General features: G+C 50.3%; 1 protein-coding gene across 2 annotated transcripts in view; it reads left to right on the forward strand.

The window, feature by feature from the left end:
* Window positions 1–16,425: 16,425 nt before the first annotated feature.
* tinagl1 (tubulointerstitial nephritis antigen-like 1) overlaps window positions 16,426–17,013 on the forward strand; it is a 110,380-nt gene continuing 109,792 nt past the window's right edge. The window contains exon 1 of one of the 2 annotated variants that reach the window (XM_043717967.2): window positions 16,426–16,516. The gene's annotated coding sequence lies outside the window, so the exon portion shown is untranslated. The remainder of the gene's footprint in view (window positions 16,517–17,013) is intronic. The other variant, XM_043717968.2, reaches the window with a different exon arrangement.

Below are 17,013 nucleotides of genomic sequence, written 5' to 3' on the forward strand. Positions count from 1 at the left end.
GGAATGTAGGGACTGGCAGAAGTTACTGAGATAGGGAAAGTTATAGGGACTGAAAGACGTTACTGAGATAGGGAAGGATGTAGTGTCTGGAAGAAGTTACTGAGATAGGGAAGTGTGTAGGGACTGGAGGACATTACTGAGATAGGAAAGGGTGTAGGGACTGGAAGAATATACTGAGATAGGGAAGTGTGTAGGGACTGGATGACGTGACTGAAATAGGGAATTGTGTAGGGACTGGAGGACATTACTGAGATAGGGAAGGTTGTGGGGATTGGAGGACGTTACTAAGATAGGGAAGTGTTTAGGGCCTGGATGACGTTACTGAGATAGGGAAGCGGTAGGGACTGGAGGACATTACTGAGATAGGGAAGGGTGTAGGGACGGGAGGACATTACTGAGATAGGGAAGGGTATAGGGACTGGAGGACATTACAGAGATAGGGAAGGGTGTAGGGACTGGAGAACATTACTGAGATAGGGAAGGGTGTAGGGACTGGAGGACGTTACTGAGATAGGGAAGTGTGTAGGGACTGGAGGACGTTACTGAGATAGGGAAGGGTGTAGGGACTGGAGGACGTTACTGAGATAGGGAAGGGTGTAGGGACTGGAGGACGTTACTGAGATAGGGAAGTGTGTAGGGACTGGAGGACGTTACTGAGATAGGGAAGGGTGTAGGGACTGGAGGACGTTACTGAGATAGGGAAGTGTGAAGGGACTGGAGGACGTTACTGAGATAGGGAAGGGTGTAGGGACTGGAGGACGTTACTGAGATAGGGAAGGGTGTAGGGAGTGGAGGACGGTACTGAGATAGGGAACGGTGTTGGGACTGAAGGATGTTACTGAGATAGGGAAGGGTGTAGGGACTGGAGGACATTACTGAGATAGGGACGGGTGTAGGGACTGGAGGAAGTTACTGAGATCGGGAAGGGTGTAGGGACTGGAAGAAGTTACTAAGATAGGGAAGTGTGTAGGGAGTGAAGGACGTTATTGAGAAGGGAAGGGTGTAGGGACTGGAGTACCTTACTGAGATAGGGAAGGGTGTAGGGACTGGAAGAAGTTACTGAGATAGGGAAGGGTATAGGGCCTGGCGGATGTCACTGAGAGAGGGAAGGGTGTAGGGACTGGAAGAAGTTACTGAGATAGGGAAGGGTTGTAGGGACCAGAAGAAGTTACTGAGATAGGAAAGGGTCTAGGGACTGGAGGACGTTACTGAGATAGGGAAGGGGTGAAGGGACCGGAAGAAGTTACTGAGATAGGGAAGGGTGTAGGGCGTGTGGGATGTTACTGAGATAGGGAAGGGTGTAGGGAGTGGAGGACATTACTGGTATAGGGATAGGTGTAGGGACTGGAAGAGTTTACTGAGATAGGGAATGATGTAGGGACTGGAGGACATTACTGAGATAGGGAGCGGTGTTGGGACAGAAGGATGTTACTGAGATAGGGAAGGGTGTAGGGAGTGGAGGACGATACTGAGATAGGGAAGGGTGTAGGGAGTGGAGGACGTTACTGAGATAGGGAAGGGTGTAGGGACTGGAGGAAGTTACTGAGATAGGGAAGGGTGTAGGGAGTGGAGGACGATACTGAGATAGGGAACGGTGTTGGGACTGAAGGATGTTACTGAGATAGGGAAGGGTGTAGGGACTGGAGGACATTACTGAGATAGGGACGGGTGTAGGGACTGGAGGAAGTTACTGAGATAGGGAAGGGTGTAGGGACTGGAAGAAGTTACTAAGATAGGGAATGTGTAGGGAGTGAAGGACATTATTGAGAAGGGAAGGGTGTAGGGACTGGAGTACCTTACTGAGATAGGGTAGGGTGTCTGGAGTGGAGGACGTTACTGAGATAGGGAAGGGTGTAGGGACTGGAAAAAGTTACTGAGATAGGGAAGGGTGTAGAGACTGGCGGACGTTACTGAGATAGGGAAGGGTATTGGGCCTGGCGGATGTCACTGAGAGAGGGAAGGGTGTAGGGACTGGAAGAAGTTACTGAGATAGGGAAGGGTTGTAGGGACCAGAAGAAGTTACTGAGATAGGAAAGGGTCTAGGGACTGGAGGACGTTACTGAGATAGGGAAGGGGTGAAGGGACTGAAAGACGTTACTGAGATAGGGAAGTGTTTAGGGCCTGGATGACGTTAATGAGATAGGGAAGCGGTAGGGACTGGAGGACATTACTGAGATAGGGAAGGGTGTAGGGACTGGATGAATATACTGAGATAGGGAAGTGTGTCGGGACTGGAGGACGTTACTGAGATAGGGAAGGGTGTAGGGACATGGAGGACGTTACTGAGATAGGGAAGGGTGTAGGGGCTGGAGGACGTTACTGAGATAGGGAAGTGTGTAGGGACTGGAGGACGTTACTGAGATAGGGAAGGGTGTAGGGACTGGAGGACGTTACTGAGATAGGGAAGGGTGTTGGGACTGAAGGATGTTACTGAGATAGGGAAGGGTGTAGGGAGTGGAGGACGGTACTGAGATAGGGAACGGTGTTGGGACTGAAGGATGTTACTGAGATAGGGAAGGGTGTAGGGACTGGAGGACATTACTGAGATAGGGACGGGTGTAGGGACTGGAGGAAGTTACTGAGATCGGGAAGGGTGTAGGGACTGGAAGAAGTTACTAAGATAGGGAAGTGTGTAGGGAGTGAAGGACGTTATTGAGAAGGGAAGGGTGTAGGGACTGGAGTACCTTACTGAGATAGGGAAGGGTGTAGGGACTGGAAGAAGTTACTGAGATAGGGAAGGGTGTAGAGACTGGCGGACATTACTGAGATAGGGAAGGGTATAGGGCCTGGCGGATGTCACTGAGAGAGGGAAGGGTGTAGGGACTGGAAGAAGTTACTGAGATAGGGAAGGGTTGTAGGGACCAGAAGAAGTGACTGAGATAGGAAAGGGTCTAGGGACTGGAGGACGTTACTGAGATAGGGAAGGGGTGAAGGGACCGGAAGAAGTTACTGAGATAGGGAAGGGTGTAGGGCGTGTGGGATGTTACTGAGATAGGGAAGGGTGTAGGGAGTGGAGGACATTACTGGTATAGGGATAGGTGTAGGGACTGGAAGAGTTTACTGAGATAGGGAAGGGTGTAGCGACTGGAGGGCATTATTGAGATAGGGAAGGAACTGGCCGCCGTCACTGAGATAGGGAGGGGTGTAGGGACTGGAGGTCGTTACTGAGATTGGGAAGGGTGTAGTGTGTGGAGGGCGTTACTGAGATAGGGAAGGGTGTAGGGAGTGGAGGACGTTACTGAGATAGGGAAGGGTGTAGGGACTGGAGGAAGTTACTGAGATAGGGAAGTGTGTAGGAACTGAAGGACGTTACTGAGAAAGGGAGTTGTTTAGGGACTGGCGGACGTTACTGAGATAGGGAAGGGTGTAGGGCCTGGAGGACGTAACTGAGATAGGGAAGGGTGTAGGGACTGGAGGAAGTTACTGAGGTCGGGAAGGGTGTAGGGACTGGAGGAAGTTACTGAGGTCGGGAAGGGTGTAGGGAGTGGAGAACGTTACTGAGATAGGGAAGGGTGTAGGGACTGGAGGGCGTTAATGACATAGAGTAGGATGTACGGACTGGAGGACAATACTGAGATAGGGAAGTGTGTAGGAACTGGAGGACATTACTGAGATAGGGAAGGGTGTAGGGTCTGGAGGAAGTTACTGAGATAGGGATGGATGTAGGGACTGGAAGAAGTTACTGAGATAGGGAAGGGTGAAGGGAGTGGAGGACATTACTGAGATAGGGCAGGGTGTAAGGACTGGAGGAAGTTACTGAGATAGGGAAGGCTGTAGCGATTGGAGGAAGTTACTGAGGTAGGGAAGGGTGTAGGGAGTGGATGACATTACTGAGATTCGGAAGGGTGTAGGGAGTGGATGACATTATTGAGATTCGGAAGGGCGTAGGGAGTGGAGGACATTACTGAGATAGGGAAGGGTCTAGGGACTGGAGGACATTACTGAGATAGGGACGGGTGTAGGGACAGGAAGCATTTACTGAGATAGGGAAGGATGTATGGAGTGGAGGAGGTTACTGAGATAGGCAACGGTGTAGGGACTGGAAGAAGTTACTGAGATAGGGATGGGTGTAGGGACTGGAGGAACTTACTGAGATGGGGAGGGATGTAGGGACTGGCAGAAGTTCCTGAGATAGGGAAAGTTATAGGGACTGAAAGACATTACTGAGATAGGGAAGGATGTAGTGTCTGGAAGAAGTTACTGAGATAGGGAAGTGTGTAGGGACTGGAGGACATTACTGAGATAGGGAAGGGTGTAGGGACTGGAGGACGTTACTGAGATAGGGAAGGGTGTAGGGACTGGAGGACGTTACTGAGATAGGGAAGTGTGTAGGGACTGGAGGACGTTACTGAGAAAGGGAGCGGTGTTGGGACTGAAGGATGTTACTGAGATAGGGAAGGGTGTAGGGAGTGGAGGACGGTACTGAGATAGGGAACGGTGTTGGGACTGAAGGATGTTACTGAGATAGGGAAGGGTGTAGGGACTGGAGGACATTACTGAGATAGGGACGGGTGTAGGGACTGGAGGAAGTTACTGAGATCGGGAAGGGTGTAGGGACTGGAAGAAGTTACTAAGATAGGGAAGTGTGTAGGGAGTGAAGGACGTTATTGAGAAGGGAAGGGTGTAGGGACTGGAGTACCTTACTGAGATAGGGAAGGGTGTAGGGACTGAAAGAGGTTACTGAGATAGGGAAGGGTGTAGGGAGCGGAGGACGATACTGAGATAGGGAACGGTGTTGGGACTGTAGGATGTTACTGAGATAGGGAAGAGTGTAGGGAGTGGAGGACGATACTGAGATAGGGAACGGTGTTGGGACTGGAGGACATTACTGAGATAGGGACGGGTGTAGGGACTGGAGGAAGTTACTGAGATAGGGAAGGGTGTAGGGACTGGAAGAAATTACTAAGATAGGGAAGTGTGTAGGGAGTGAAGGACATTATTGAGAAGGGAAGGGTGTAGGGACTGGAGTACCTTACTGAGATAGGGTAGGGTGTCTGGAGTGGAGGACGTTACTGAGATAGGGAAGGGTGTATGGACTGGAAGAAGTTACTGAGATAGGGAAGGGTGTAGGGACTGGAGGACATTACTGAGATAGGGAAGGGTGTAGGGACTGGAGGACGTTACTGAGATAGGGAAGGGTGTAGGGACTGGAGGACGTTACTGAGATAGGGAAGTGTGTAGGGACTGGAGGACGTTACTGAGAAAGGGAGCGGTGTTGGGACTGAAGGATGTTACTGAGATAGGGAAGGGTGTAGGGAGTGGAGGACGGTACTGAGATAGGGAACGGTGTTGGGACTGAAGGATGTTACTGAGATAGGGAAGGGTGTAGGGACTGGAGGACATTACTGAGATAGGGACGGGTGTAGGGACTGGAGGAAGTTACTGAGATCGGGAAGGGTGTAGGGACTGGAAGAAGTTACTAAGATAGGGAAGTGTGTAGGGAGTGAAGGACGTTATTGAGAAGGGAAGGGTGTAGGGACTGGAGTACCTTACTGAGATAGGGAAGGGTGTAGGGACTGAAAGAGGTTACTGAGATAGGGAAGGGTGTAGGGAGCGGAGGACGATACTGAGATAGGGAACGGTGTTGGGACTGTAGGATGTTACTGAGATAGGGAAGAGTGTAGGGAGTGGAGGACGATACTGAGATAGGGAACGGTGTTGGGACTGGAGGACATTACTGAGATAGGGACGGGTGTAGGGACTGGAGGAAGTTACTGAGATAGGGAAGGGTGTAAGGACTGGAAGAAATTACTAAGATAGGGAAGTGTGTAGGGAGTGAAGGACATTATTGAGAAGGGAAGGGTGTAGGGACTGGAGTACCTTACTGAGATAGGGTAGGGTGTCTGGAGTGGAGGACGTTACTGAGATAGGGAAGGGTGTATGGACTGGAAGAAGTTACTGAGATAGGGAAGGGTGAAGAGACTGGCGGACGTTACTGAGATAGGGAAGGGTATTGGGCCTGGCGGATGTCACTGAGAGAGGGAAGGGTGTAGGGACTGGAAGAAGTTACTGAGATAGGGAAGGGTTGTAGGGACCAGAAGAAGTTACTGAGATAGGAAAGGGTCTAGGGACTGGAGGACGTTACTGAGATAGGGAAGGGGTGAAGGGACTGAAAGACGTTACTGAGATAGGGAAGTGTTTAGGGCCTGGATGACGTTACTGAGATAGGGAAGCGGTAGGGACTGGAGGACATTACTGAGATAGGGAAGGGTGTAGGGACTGGATGAATATACTGAGATAGGGAAGTGTGTAGGGACTGGAGGACGTTACTGAGATAGGGAAGGGTGTAGGGACTGGAGGACGTTACTGAGATAGGGAAGGGTGTAGGGACTGGAGGACGTTACTGAGATAGGGAAGTGTGAAGGGACTGGAGGACTTTACTGAGATAGGGAACGGTGTTGGGACTGAAGGATGTTACTGAGATAGGGAAGGGTGTAGGGACTGGAGGACATTACTGAGATAGGGACGGGTGTAGGGACTGGAGGAAGTTACTGAGATCGGGAAGGGTGTAGGGACTGGAAGAAGTTACTAAGATAGGGAAGTGTGTAGGGAGTGAAGGACGTTATTGAGAAGGGAAGGGTGTAGGGACTGGAGTACCTTACTGAGATAGGGAAGGGTGTAGGGACTGGAAGAAGTTACTGAGATAGGGAAGGGTGTAGAGACTGGCGGACGTTACTGAGATAGGGAAGGGTATAGGGCCTGGCGGATGTCACTGAGAGAGGGAAGGGTGTAGGGACTGGAAGAAGTTACTGAGATAGGGAAGGGTTGTAGGGACCAGAAGAAGTTACTGAGATAGGAAAGGGTCTAGGGACTGGAGGACGTTACTGAGATAGGGAAGGGGTGAAGGGACCGGAAGAAGTTACTGAGATAGGGAAGGGTGTAGGGCGTGTGGGATGTTACTGAGATAGGGAAGGGTGTAGGGAGTGGAGGACATTACTGGTATAGGGATAGGTGTAGGGACTGGAAGAGTTTACTGAGATAGGGAAGGGTGTAGCGACTGGAGGGCATTATTGAGATACGGAAAGAACTGGCCGCCGTCACTGAGATAGGGAGGGGTGTAGGGACTGGAGGTCGTTACTGAGATTGGGAAGGGTGTAGTGTGTGGAGGGCGTTACTGAGATAGGGAAGGGTGTAGGGAGTGGAGGACGTTACTGAGATAGGGATGGGTGTAGGGACTGGAGGAAGTTACTGAGATAGGGAAGGGTGTTGGGAGTGGAGGACATTACTGAGATAGGGAAGGGCGTAGGGGGTGGAAGACGTTACTGAGATAGGGAAGGGCGTAGGGAGTGTAGGACATTACTGAGATAGTGAAGGCTGTAGGGACTGGAGGACGTTACTGAGATAGGGAAGGGTTGAGGGACTGGAGGACATTACTGAGATAGGGAAGTGTTTTGGGTCTGGCGGACGTCAATGAGATAGGGAAGGGTGTGGGGACTGAAGGAGGTTACAGAGATAGAGAAGGCTGTAGGGACTGGAGGATGTGTTGGAGCTGGTGAGGACTGTAGGAGCGGGAGCAATTGACAGAGATAGGGAGGGATGTGTAGATTGTAGGAGGTTACAGAGATAGGGAAGAGTGTCGGGGTTAGAAGAGATTAAGATACATGAGTGCTGTAGGTGCTGGAAGAGATTACAAAGATAAAATGGGCTGTAGGTACTGGACGGGTTTCCAGAGATAAAGAAGAATGAATTGGCTGAATGAGGTAACAGAAATAGGGAGAGGTGAAGGGGCTGAATGAAGTTTCAGAGAAAGGGAGCGGTTTTGGGACATGATGGGGTTTAAAAAGATAGAGCATGGTGTGGGGACTGGAGGAGGTTACAGAGATTGGGAAGGATGTAGGGACTAGTGGAGATTATGGAGATAGAGAGAGGTGTGGGGATTAGAAAATGTTAGAGAGATCGTGAGGGATGTCGAGCCTGTTGAAAGTTACAGGGATTGTGAGGAATGTGGGGACTTGAAGAGGTTATGGAGATTGGGAGGGGGATAGGGACTGGAGAAGTTTACAGAGTCTGGGAGAGGTGTAGGGACTGCAGGAGGTGAGAGAGATATTGGGTGTGTAGGGACTGGAAGAGCTTACAGAGGTAGGGAGAGGTCTGGGGACTGGAGGAGGTCACAGAGATGGGGATGGATGTAGGGATGTTGCAGTCCAGCACTGATTCCTGTGGACCCCCACTATTTACAGGTTACCAACCTGAAAAAGAGCCCCATTTCCCCACTCACTGTTTCCTGTCTATCAGAAGAAATGCCATTGCAAGAGATTCTCTGGAGCTGATGAACTGGATCGGGATGGAACTAGGTGACAGCAATACCACCCACTGAAGGACAGCATTCAGAGGGTAGCAGGTTCTCCATGACAAAGGCTGCAGGCAGTTTGGGGAGAGATACTTAAACCAAGTTACAATGACTTCAAATGGAGTTTATGATAATTGAAATGAATATGCATTACTGTTACATGTACTCAAATGAGTACAATGAAAAGCTCACAGTCATCACAGTTAAGAACTGTTTGATGCTGTGCTGGGATGGAAAACTCCAAGGAAACAAATCAGAACTTCTTTAGAATAGCCAGTCAAATCTAACAATAGACCAACTGCATGGCAGAATGAAACAACTGACCAGAAGATAATAATTTGACACAATGTCTGAGCTCCAAGACCAGTAACCCAGCGCTCCCACAGAACAGCAACCAGCATGTACCAAGTAGGCAGAAACTTAGCATCGTCTGAAGAACCTGAATGAACAGAGCTACTAACAGTAAGTCTCTCCCTCTTTCCCGATCATTCACATTCTCCCTGTATCTCAGTTACAGAGTATTCTACCGCCACACTGTTTTTAGGTGTGATTTTTAATCTAGCTGAAAGTGTGACAACTGGCAGGGTCAGATCAGATGCTCAAATCTACTTCGCATTCATGGAAGTGGAATGTGTATCGGGTATTTTGTGAAACAGGCATCTGACTGTAACCTCTCAGTTTCCAGCCTGAGTAATTATATTAACATTCCCCTGAACCAGTGAATCATTAAAGAGTTCAGTTGAGAAAGAGAAGCCCCTGTCTTTAAGACCATATTTCATGAGAGGCTGTGGCAGGTTTATTGTTTTAAATGTAACAAAGTGTAAGTTCTCTCTGTGAAAGGTGTGTGCTCTTTATTTAAGTAACTTGTTCAAAGACAATGATTCATCTCATTCAAATGCTTTTCAATTTGCCTTCTGCAGTGACAGGAGAACTGAAGTGGTGACACTTTTCGGTGAACGGTATAAGGGAGGGCACTCCCTGTGAACAATTCCTGGGCTGTGCTATCAGTTACTCAGAGAATGGGCAGGAACAGGTGCCCTCCAAACTGTATAGTGTGTGAGAAGGATGGTGTTGCTGAATCAATGAGAATTTATAATGTAAGGAGTTGAAGGAGTGAATAACAAATGCTTTAGCATTGTGACTGAGACATCCCAAAGGGCCTCTTCACCAATAACTATGACTTTTGTAAGATTACTGACTCATGTTTTGTGAGTAAACTCAGCAGCAAACCTTGCTCACAACAAAACAGTACATGAAATAAATAAAAATTGAAAATAAAAACAAAATGCTGCTTGAATTCTAAATAAAAACAAAAAATAAACACACCTTTACCCTCTCTCTTCAACAGAACTGAATCACTCTTTCCGAAAGTTGTCCTGATCCACTTTAACCTGACATCTTCTGTCTCCTCTGATACAAAAAAGAACTTGTTTCTTTCCTTTCAAGTGTAAAGGGTCACAAGCTTCAACATCTCCTGGTAATCAGCGTCCTTTAGATCCTCCTTTCTCTTCAGTTCCCTCTGACCCTTTGCCATATATTCACAATAACCTTCACCTACCCCTGACTGACCATAGACTGATCATAGCAAAAAATTCAGATACAGGGTGAAAGATTCAATAACGAGAGGTCATACTTTCAAGGTGAGAGGTGGAAAGTTTAAGGGAGATACACGAGGCAAGTGCTTCACTTAGAGGGTGATGGGCGTTTGGAACGTGTTGGTAGAGGCAGGCACGGTAGATTCATTTAAGATGGGTCTGGACAGATGCATGAGTAGGTGGGGAGCAGAGGGATACAGATGCTTAGGAATTGACCGACAGGTGTAGACAGGACATTTGGATCGGTTCAGGCTTGGAGGGCGAAGGGTCTGTTCCTGGGCTGTAAATTTTCTTTGTTCTTTGTTCTTTGTACATCCATTAACACTGCGCTGTTACTGCATTTCAAGTTTCCTCTGTCACCTCGATCTTCACACCCACTTCAACCAGTAATCCCAGGCTCTCTCTTTGGACCATTTTTATCTTCCATCAGAATTGTCACCCTACCTGGTGCCATCTCTCTGGCCTCTGATCGTCTCTAGATCTTTTCATTCAGAGCTGCTGGCATGACACTGTCTGTATCCATTTCCAGCCCTTCTCCCTCGCTCTAACTTTGTCTCCCTCTCACCTTGCTGTTCTCTCAGGTTCAATTCTAACAAAGTCAGAAGTCACACAGCAGCAAGTTATAGTCCAACAGATTTATTTGAAATCACGAATCTGCCTTCATCAGGTGAAGTGAAGAATAGCATAGGGGCAGAATTCATAGACAGAGAGATCAAAAAACCATACAAATCATGTAAGTCTCCAATATCATTGTAAACAAGCCCCTGAACAACATTCCTTGACCTCCTTCCCAAGATCCACAAATACCACAAACAGTGTGTCATTCCCTTAGTACTGACCCTCTGACAATGCAGCACTACCTCAGTACTGACCCTTACAATGCAGCACTCCTTCAGTACTGATCCTCTGACAATGCAGCACTCTTTCAGTACGGACCCTCTGACAATGCAGCACTACCTCAGTACTGATCCTCTGACAATGCAGCACTCTTTCAGTACCGACCCTCTGACAATGCAGCACTCCTTCAGTGCTCCCTCAGTACTGAGACTCTGACAGTTAGTCGCTCCCTCAGTGCTGATCCACCGATAGTGTGACACTCCCTGAGTACTGACCCTCTGACAGTGCGGACCTACCCCAGCTCAGGACAACACTCTCACAGACCTGCAAAGGACCTCTACTGTTCTTCATCCACAGAAGGATCCATACACTAAACAAACAGTTCTTCCTGGCCATATCGGAAATCAAAGACAGTAAGTACCAAAAACTTTCATGTACTTACCCCCACACTCCGGATTATTCATCTTCCGCAACTACACTGGCCCCACCCCCCACCTTTTCCTCCGCTACATCGATGACTGTATCGGCGCTACCTCGTGCTCCCACGAGGAGGTTGAACAGTTCAGCCACTTCACCAACACCTTCCACCCCGACCTCAAATTCACCTGGACAGTCTCAGATTCCTCCCTACCCTTCCTCGACCTTTCTATTTCTATCTCAGGCGACCGAATCAACACGGACATCTACTACAAACCAACCGACTCCCACAGCTAGGTAAAAACAATGACTGCAGATGCTGGAAACCAGATTCTGGATTAGTGGTGCTGGAAGAGCACAGCAATTCAGGCAGCATCCGAGGACAGGCAAAATCGACGTTTCGGGCAAAAGCCCTTCATCAGGAATAAAGGCAGAGAGCCTGAAGCATGGAGAGATAAGCTAGAGGAGGGTGGGGGTGGGGAGACAGTAGCATAGAGTACAATAGGTAGGTGGGGAAGGAGATGAAGGTGATAGGTCAGGGAAGAGAGGGTGGAGTGGATAGGTGGAAAAGGAGCTGGGCAGGTCGGACAAGTCCGGACAAGTCGAGTTACTGGAGGTTAGAAACTAGGATGAGGTGGGGGAAGGGGAAATGAGGAAACTGTTGAAATCCACATTGATGCCCTGGGGTTGAAGTGTTCCGAGGCGGAAGATGAGGCGTTCTTCCTCCAGGCGTCTGGTGGTGAGGGAGCAGCGGTGGAGGAGGCCCAGCACCTCCATATCCTCGGCAGAGTAGGAGGGGGAGTTGAAATGTTGAGCCACTGGGCGATTTGGTTGATTGATGCGGGTGTCTCTGAGATGTTCCCTAAAGCGCTCTGCTAGGAGGCGTCCAGTCTCCCCAATGTAGAGGAGACCGCATCGGGAGCAATGGATACAATAGATGATATTAGTGGATGTGCAGGTAAAACTTTGATGGATGTGGAAGGCTCCTTTAGGGCCTTGGATGGAGGTGAGGGAGGAGGTGTGGGCAGAGGTTTTACAGTTCCTGCGGTGGCAGGGGAAAGTGCCAGGATGGGAGGGTGGGTCGTAGGGGGGCGTGGACCTGACCAGGTAGTCACGGAGGGAACGGTCTTTGCGGAAGGCGGAGAGGGGTGGGGAGGGAAATATATCCCTGGTGGTGGGGTCTGTTTGGAGGTGGCGGAAATGTCGGCGGATGATTTGGTTTATGCGAAGGTTGGTAGGGTGGAAGGTGAGCACCAGGGGCGTTCTGTCCTTGTTGCGGTTGGAGGGGTTGGGTCTGAGGGCGGAGGTGCGGGATGTGGATGAGATGCGTTGGAGGGCATCTTTAACCACGTGGGAAGGGAAATTGCTGTCTCTAAAGAAGGAGGCCATCTGGTGTGTTCTATGGTGGAACCGCTCCTCCTGGGAGCAGATACAGCGGAGGCGGAGGAATTGGGAATACGGGATGGCATTTTTGCAAGAGGTAGGGTGGGAAGAGGTGTAATCCAGGTAGCTGTGGGAATCGGTGGGTTTGTAGAAAATGTCAGTGTCAAGTCGGTCGTCACTGATGGAGATGGAGAGGTCCAGGAAGGGGAGGGAGGTGTCAGAGATGGTCCAGGTAAATTTAAGGTCCCTCCTCCACCGCCGCTCCCTCACCACCAGACGCCTGGAGGAAGAACGCCTCATCTTCCGCCTCGGAACACTTCAACCCCAGGGCATCAATGTGGATTTCAACAGTTTCCTCATTTCCCCTTCCCCCACCTCATCCTAGTTTCTAACCTCCAGTAACTCGACCTGTCCGGACTTGTCCGACCTGCCCAGCTCCTTTTCCACCTATCCACTCCACCCTCTCTTCCCTGACCTATCACCTTCATCTCCTTCCCCACCTACCTATTGTACTCTATGCTACTGTCTCCCCACCCCCACCCTCCTCTAGCTTATCTCTCCATGCTTCAGGCTCTCTGCCTTTATTCCTGATGAAGGGCTTTTGCCCGAAACGTCGATTTTGCCTGTCCTCGGATGCTGCCTGAATTGCTGTGCTCTTCCAGCACCACTAATCCAGAATCCGACTCCCACAGCTACCTGGACTACACCTCCTCCCATCCTGCCCCCTGTAAAAATGCCATCCCATTCTCCCAATTCCTTTGACTCCGCCGCATCTGCTCCCAGGAGGACCAGTTCCAAAAACGCACATCCCAGATGGCCTCCTTCTTCAAGGACCGCAATTTCCCCCCCAGACGTGGTCGACGATGCCCTCCACCGCATCTCTTCCACTTCCCGATCCTCCGCCCTTGAACCCCGCCCCTCCAACCGCCACCAGGACAGAACCCCACTGGTCCTCACCTACCACCCCACCAATCTCCATGTCCAGCGCATCATCCGCCGTCATTTCCGCTACCTCCAAACAGACCCCACCACCAAGGATATATTTCCCTCCCCTCCCCTATCAGCATTCCGTAAAGACCACTCCCTCCGTGACTCCCTCGTCAGATCCACACCCCCCACCAACCCAACCTCCACTCCCGGCACCTTCCCCTGCAACCGCAGGAGGTGCAAGACTTGCGCCCACACGTCCCCCCTCACCTCCCTCCAAGGCCCCAAAGGAAACTTCCATATCCGCCACAGATTCACCTGTACCTCCACACATATCATCTATTGCATCCTCTGTACCCGATGTGGCCTCCTCTATATTGGGGAGACAGGCCGGCTACTTGCGGAGCGTTTCAGAGAATACCTCTGGGACACCCGGACCAACCAACCCAACCACCCTGTAGCTCAACATTTCAATTCCCCCTCCCACTCCACCAAGGATATGCAGGTCTTTGGACTCCTCCATCGTCAGACCACAGCGAAACGACGGTTGGAGGAAGAACGCCTCATCTTCCGGCTAGGAACCCTCCAACCACAAGGGATGAACTCGGATTTCACCAGTTTCCTCATTTCCCCTCCCCCCAGCCTGTCTCAGTCAAATCCATCACATTCAGCACCGCCTTCCTAACCTGCAATCTTCTTCCCGACCTCTCCGCCCCCACCCCAGTCTGACCTATCACCGTCACCTTGACCTCTTTCCAACTATCACATTTCCGACGCCCCTCCCCCAAGTCCCTCCTCCTATCTTTTATCTTAGCCTGCTGGACCAACTTTCCTCATTCCTGAAGAAGGGCTAATGCCCGAAACGTCGATTCTACTGTTCCCTAGATGCTGCCTGACCTGCTGCGCTTTTCCAGCAACACATTTCCATCTCTGGTCCTCCATCAGTACTGACCTTCTGACAGTGTGCGCACCTTAGTACTGTCCCTCTGATAGTGCAGCACGCCCCCAGTGCTGACCTTCCAACAGTGCAGTGTTCCCTCAATACTGATCCTCTGACAGTGCCACGCTTCCTCAGTACTGACCCTCTGAAAGTGCTGTGATCCCTCAGTACTGACTCTCTGACAGTTCAGTGCTCCATCAGTACTGATCCTCTGAGAGTGCAATGCTCCCTCAGTACTGACCCTCTGACAGTGCGGCACTCCCTCAGTACTGACCCTCTGACAGTGCGGCACTCCCTCAGTACTGACCCTGTGACATTGCGGCCCTCACTCTGCACTGACCCTGTGACAGTGCGGCCCTCCCTCTGTACTGAGTCTGTGACAGTGCTGCTCTCCCTCTGTACTGAGTCTGTGAAAGTATGGCCCTCCCTCTGTACTGACCCTGTGACAGTGCATCCCTCCCTCTGTACTCAGTCTTTGACAATGCAGACCTCCCTCAGTATTGACTGTCATTGTGGTGCTCCATCAGTACTGACCCTGCGAAAGTGCAGTGCATCCTCAAAATTGACCCTGTGACAGTGCAGCCATCCCTCTGTACTGACCCTGTGACAGTGTGGTCCTCCCTCTGTACTGAGTCTGTGACAGTGCAGCCTTCCCTCTGTACTGACCCTGTGACAGTGTGGTCCTCCCTCTGTACTGAGTCTGTGACAGTGCAGCCATCCCTCTGTACTGACCCTGTGACAGTGTGGTCCTCCCTCTGTACTGAGTCTGTGACAGTGCAGCCTTCCCTCTGTACTGACCCTGTGACAGTGCGGCCCTCCCTCTGTACTGAGTCTGTGACAGTGCGGCCCTCCCTCTGCACTGACCCTCTGACAGTGCAGCACTCCCTCTGAACTGACCCTGTGACAGTGCGGCCCTCCCTCTGTACTGACGCTCTGACAGTGCAGTGGTCCCTCTGTACTGACCCTCTGAAAGTGCTGTGATCCCTTAGTACTGACTCTCTGACAGTTCAGTGCTCCATCAGTACTGATCCTCTGAGAGTGCAATGCTCCCTCAGTACTGACCCTCTGACAGTGCGGCACTCCCTCAGCACTGAACCTCTGACAGTGTAGCACTCACTCTGTACTGACCTTCTGACAGTGCAGCACTCCCTCAGTACTGACCCTCTGACAGTGCAGCACTCACTCCGTACTGACCCTATGAGAGTGCAGCGCTCCCTCAGTACTGACCCTCAGACAGTGCAGCCATCTCTTGGTACTGACCCTCTCGGTTTACTGCAACTCCTCCAATTGAATGGCATCTTGGGTTATGTGCACAAAATCTGTTAGTATATCTGAAAAAAGTAACCCCATGTACATACACCATGCTTTCTCTCCCCATTCCTTAACATGTTTATTTCAAAATGAAGGTTGATGCTCACCCGCATCCACCAGTACATTGTACACCTTAATATTTCTGTCTGTCTTTTCAAAGCTGTCCGTGGCCAATTGTCCCTTTCCATTTCAGATGTCTATTCAGAAGGTGAGGGGTGGAGTTGAGGAGAATTTAGTTTTACTCTCCTAATATTTAAACTGTATTGAGTTAATTCCAGAGCCATGGGTCTACAAGTGGAAAATGCCAGTAGTGTAGGCAGATTTTCGGTTGCAAGTGCAGACACAAAGGGCCAAATGGCCTCCTTTTGTGCTGCAAACATCTGAGTTATTGAGAATCTCCCCACAACCGATTGAAATCTCTGTTTGAGTTACTCTGAGCCCCTTGAGAATCCCTGAATGTAATCACTGTCCTCTCAGTGAGCTTCGCCCAAGCTTTGAAAATCCCTCCTGAAACATCCACAGTGACAACTTCAGCCAAGCTTTTGGTCACCCCAGCCTTTTGGTTCCCTGTATGCCTCAGGGTCACATTTGATTTCATAGTTCTCCTGTTAAGCTACCTTGAGGCTCTAGGCGCTGTGTAAATGTAGTTGCTGTGTGGCACGAGCAGAGGGCGGGCGCAGCCTCCAGTTTGTTCAGGATCATGGTGGGGCGGTGCCCTTCCCCGGCCCCTGTACATAACCGGGGCGTGGGCTCTGCAGCTCAACATTCAACAGCTCACTGAACAGGCATCGCGTTCAGCTAATCATCCCCAGCGGGGTGAGTATATCCCGGAGCGCCGGGGAAAAGCAGTCGCTGGCTCTGGGTGAATTGTCTCCTGTGTGTCTGTCTGTCTGACTGTACTGTACTGTGTAAGTGAATGAGTGTGTCAGTTTCTGTGTGTGTGAGACTCTGTGAATTCTGTCCTGTGTGTGAGAGAGACTCTGTGTGAATTCTGTCCTGTGTGTGTGAGAGACTCTGTGTGAATTCTGTCCTGTGTGTGTGTGAGGCTACTGTATGAATTCTGTCCTGTGTGTGTGAGAGACTCTGTGTGAATTCTGTCCTGTGTGTGTGAGAGACTCTGTGTGAATTCTGTCCTGTGTGTGTGTGAGGCTACTGTGTGAATTCTGTCCTGTGTGTGTGAGACTGTGTGAATTCTGTCCTGTGTGTGTGTGAGACTCTGTGTGAATTCTGTCCTGTGTGTGTGTGAGACTCTGTGTGAATTCTGTCCTGTGTGTGTGTGAGACTGTGTGAATTCTGTCCTGTGTGTGTGTGTG

Source organism: Chiloscyllium plagiosum, unplaced genomic scaffold (assembly GCF_037043375.1).
Source record: "Chiloscyllium plagiosum isolate Xiang-an unplaced genomic scaffold, Cpla_swu_hap1 HiC_scaffold_30, whole genome shotgun sequence".
In the NCBI taxonomy this organism is placed as follows: domain Eukaryota; kingdom Metazoa; phylum Chordata; class Chondrichthyes; order Orectolobiformes; family Hemiscylliidae; genus Chiloscyllium; species Chiloscyllium plagiosum.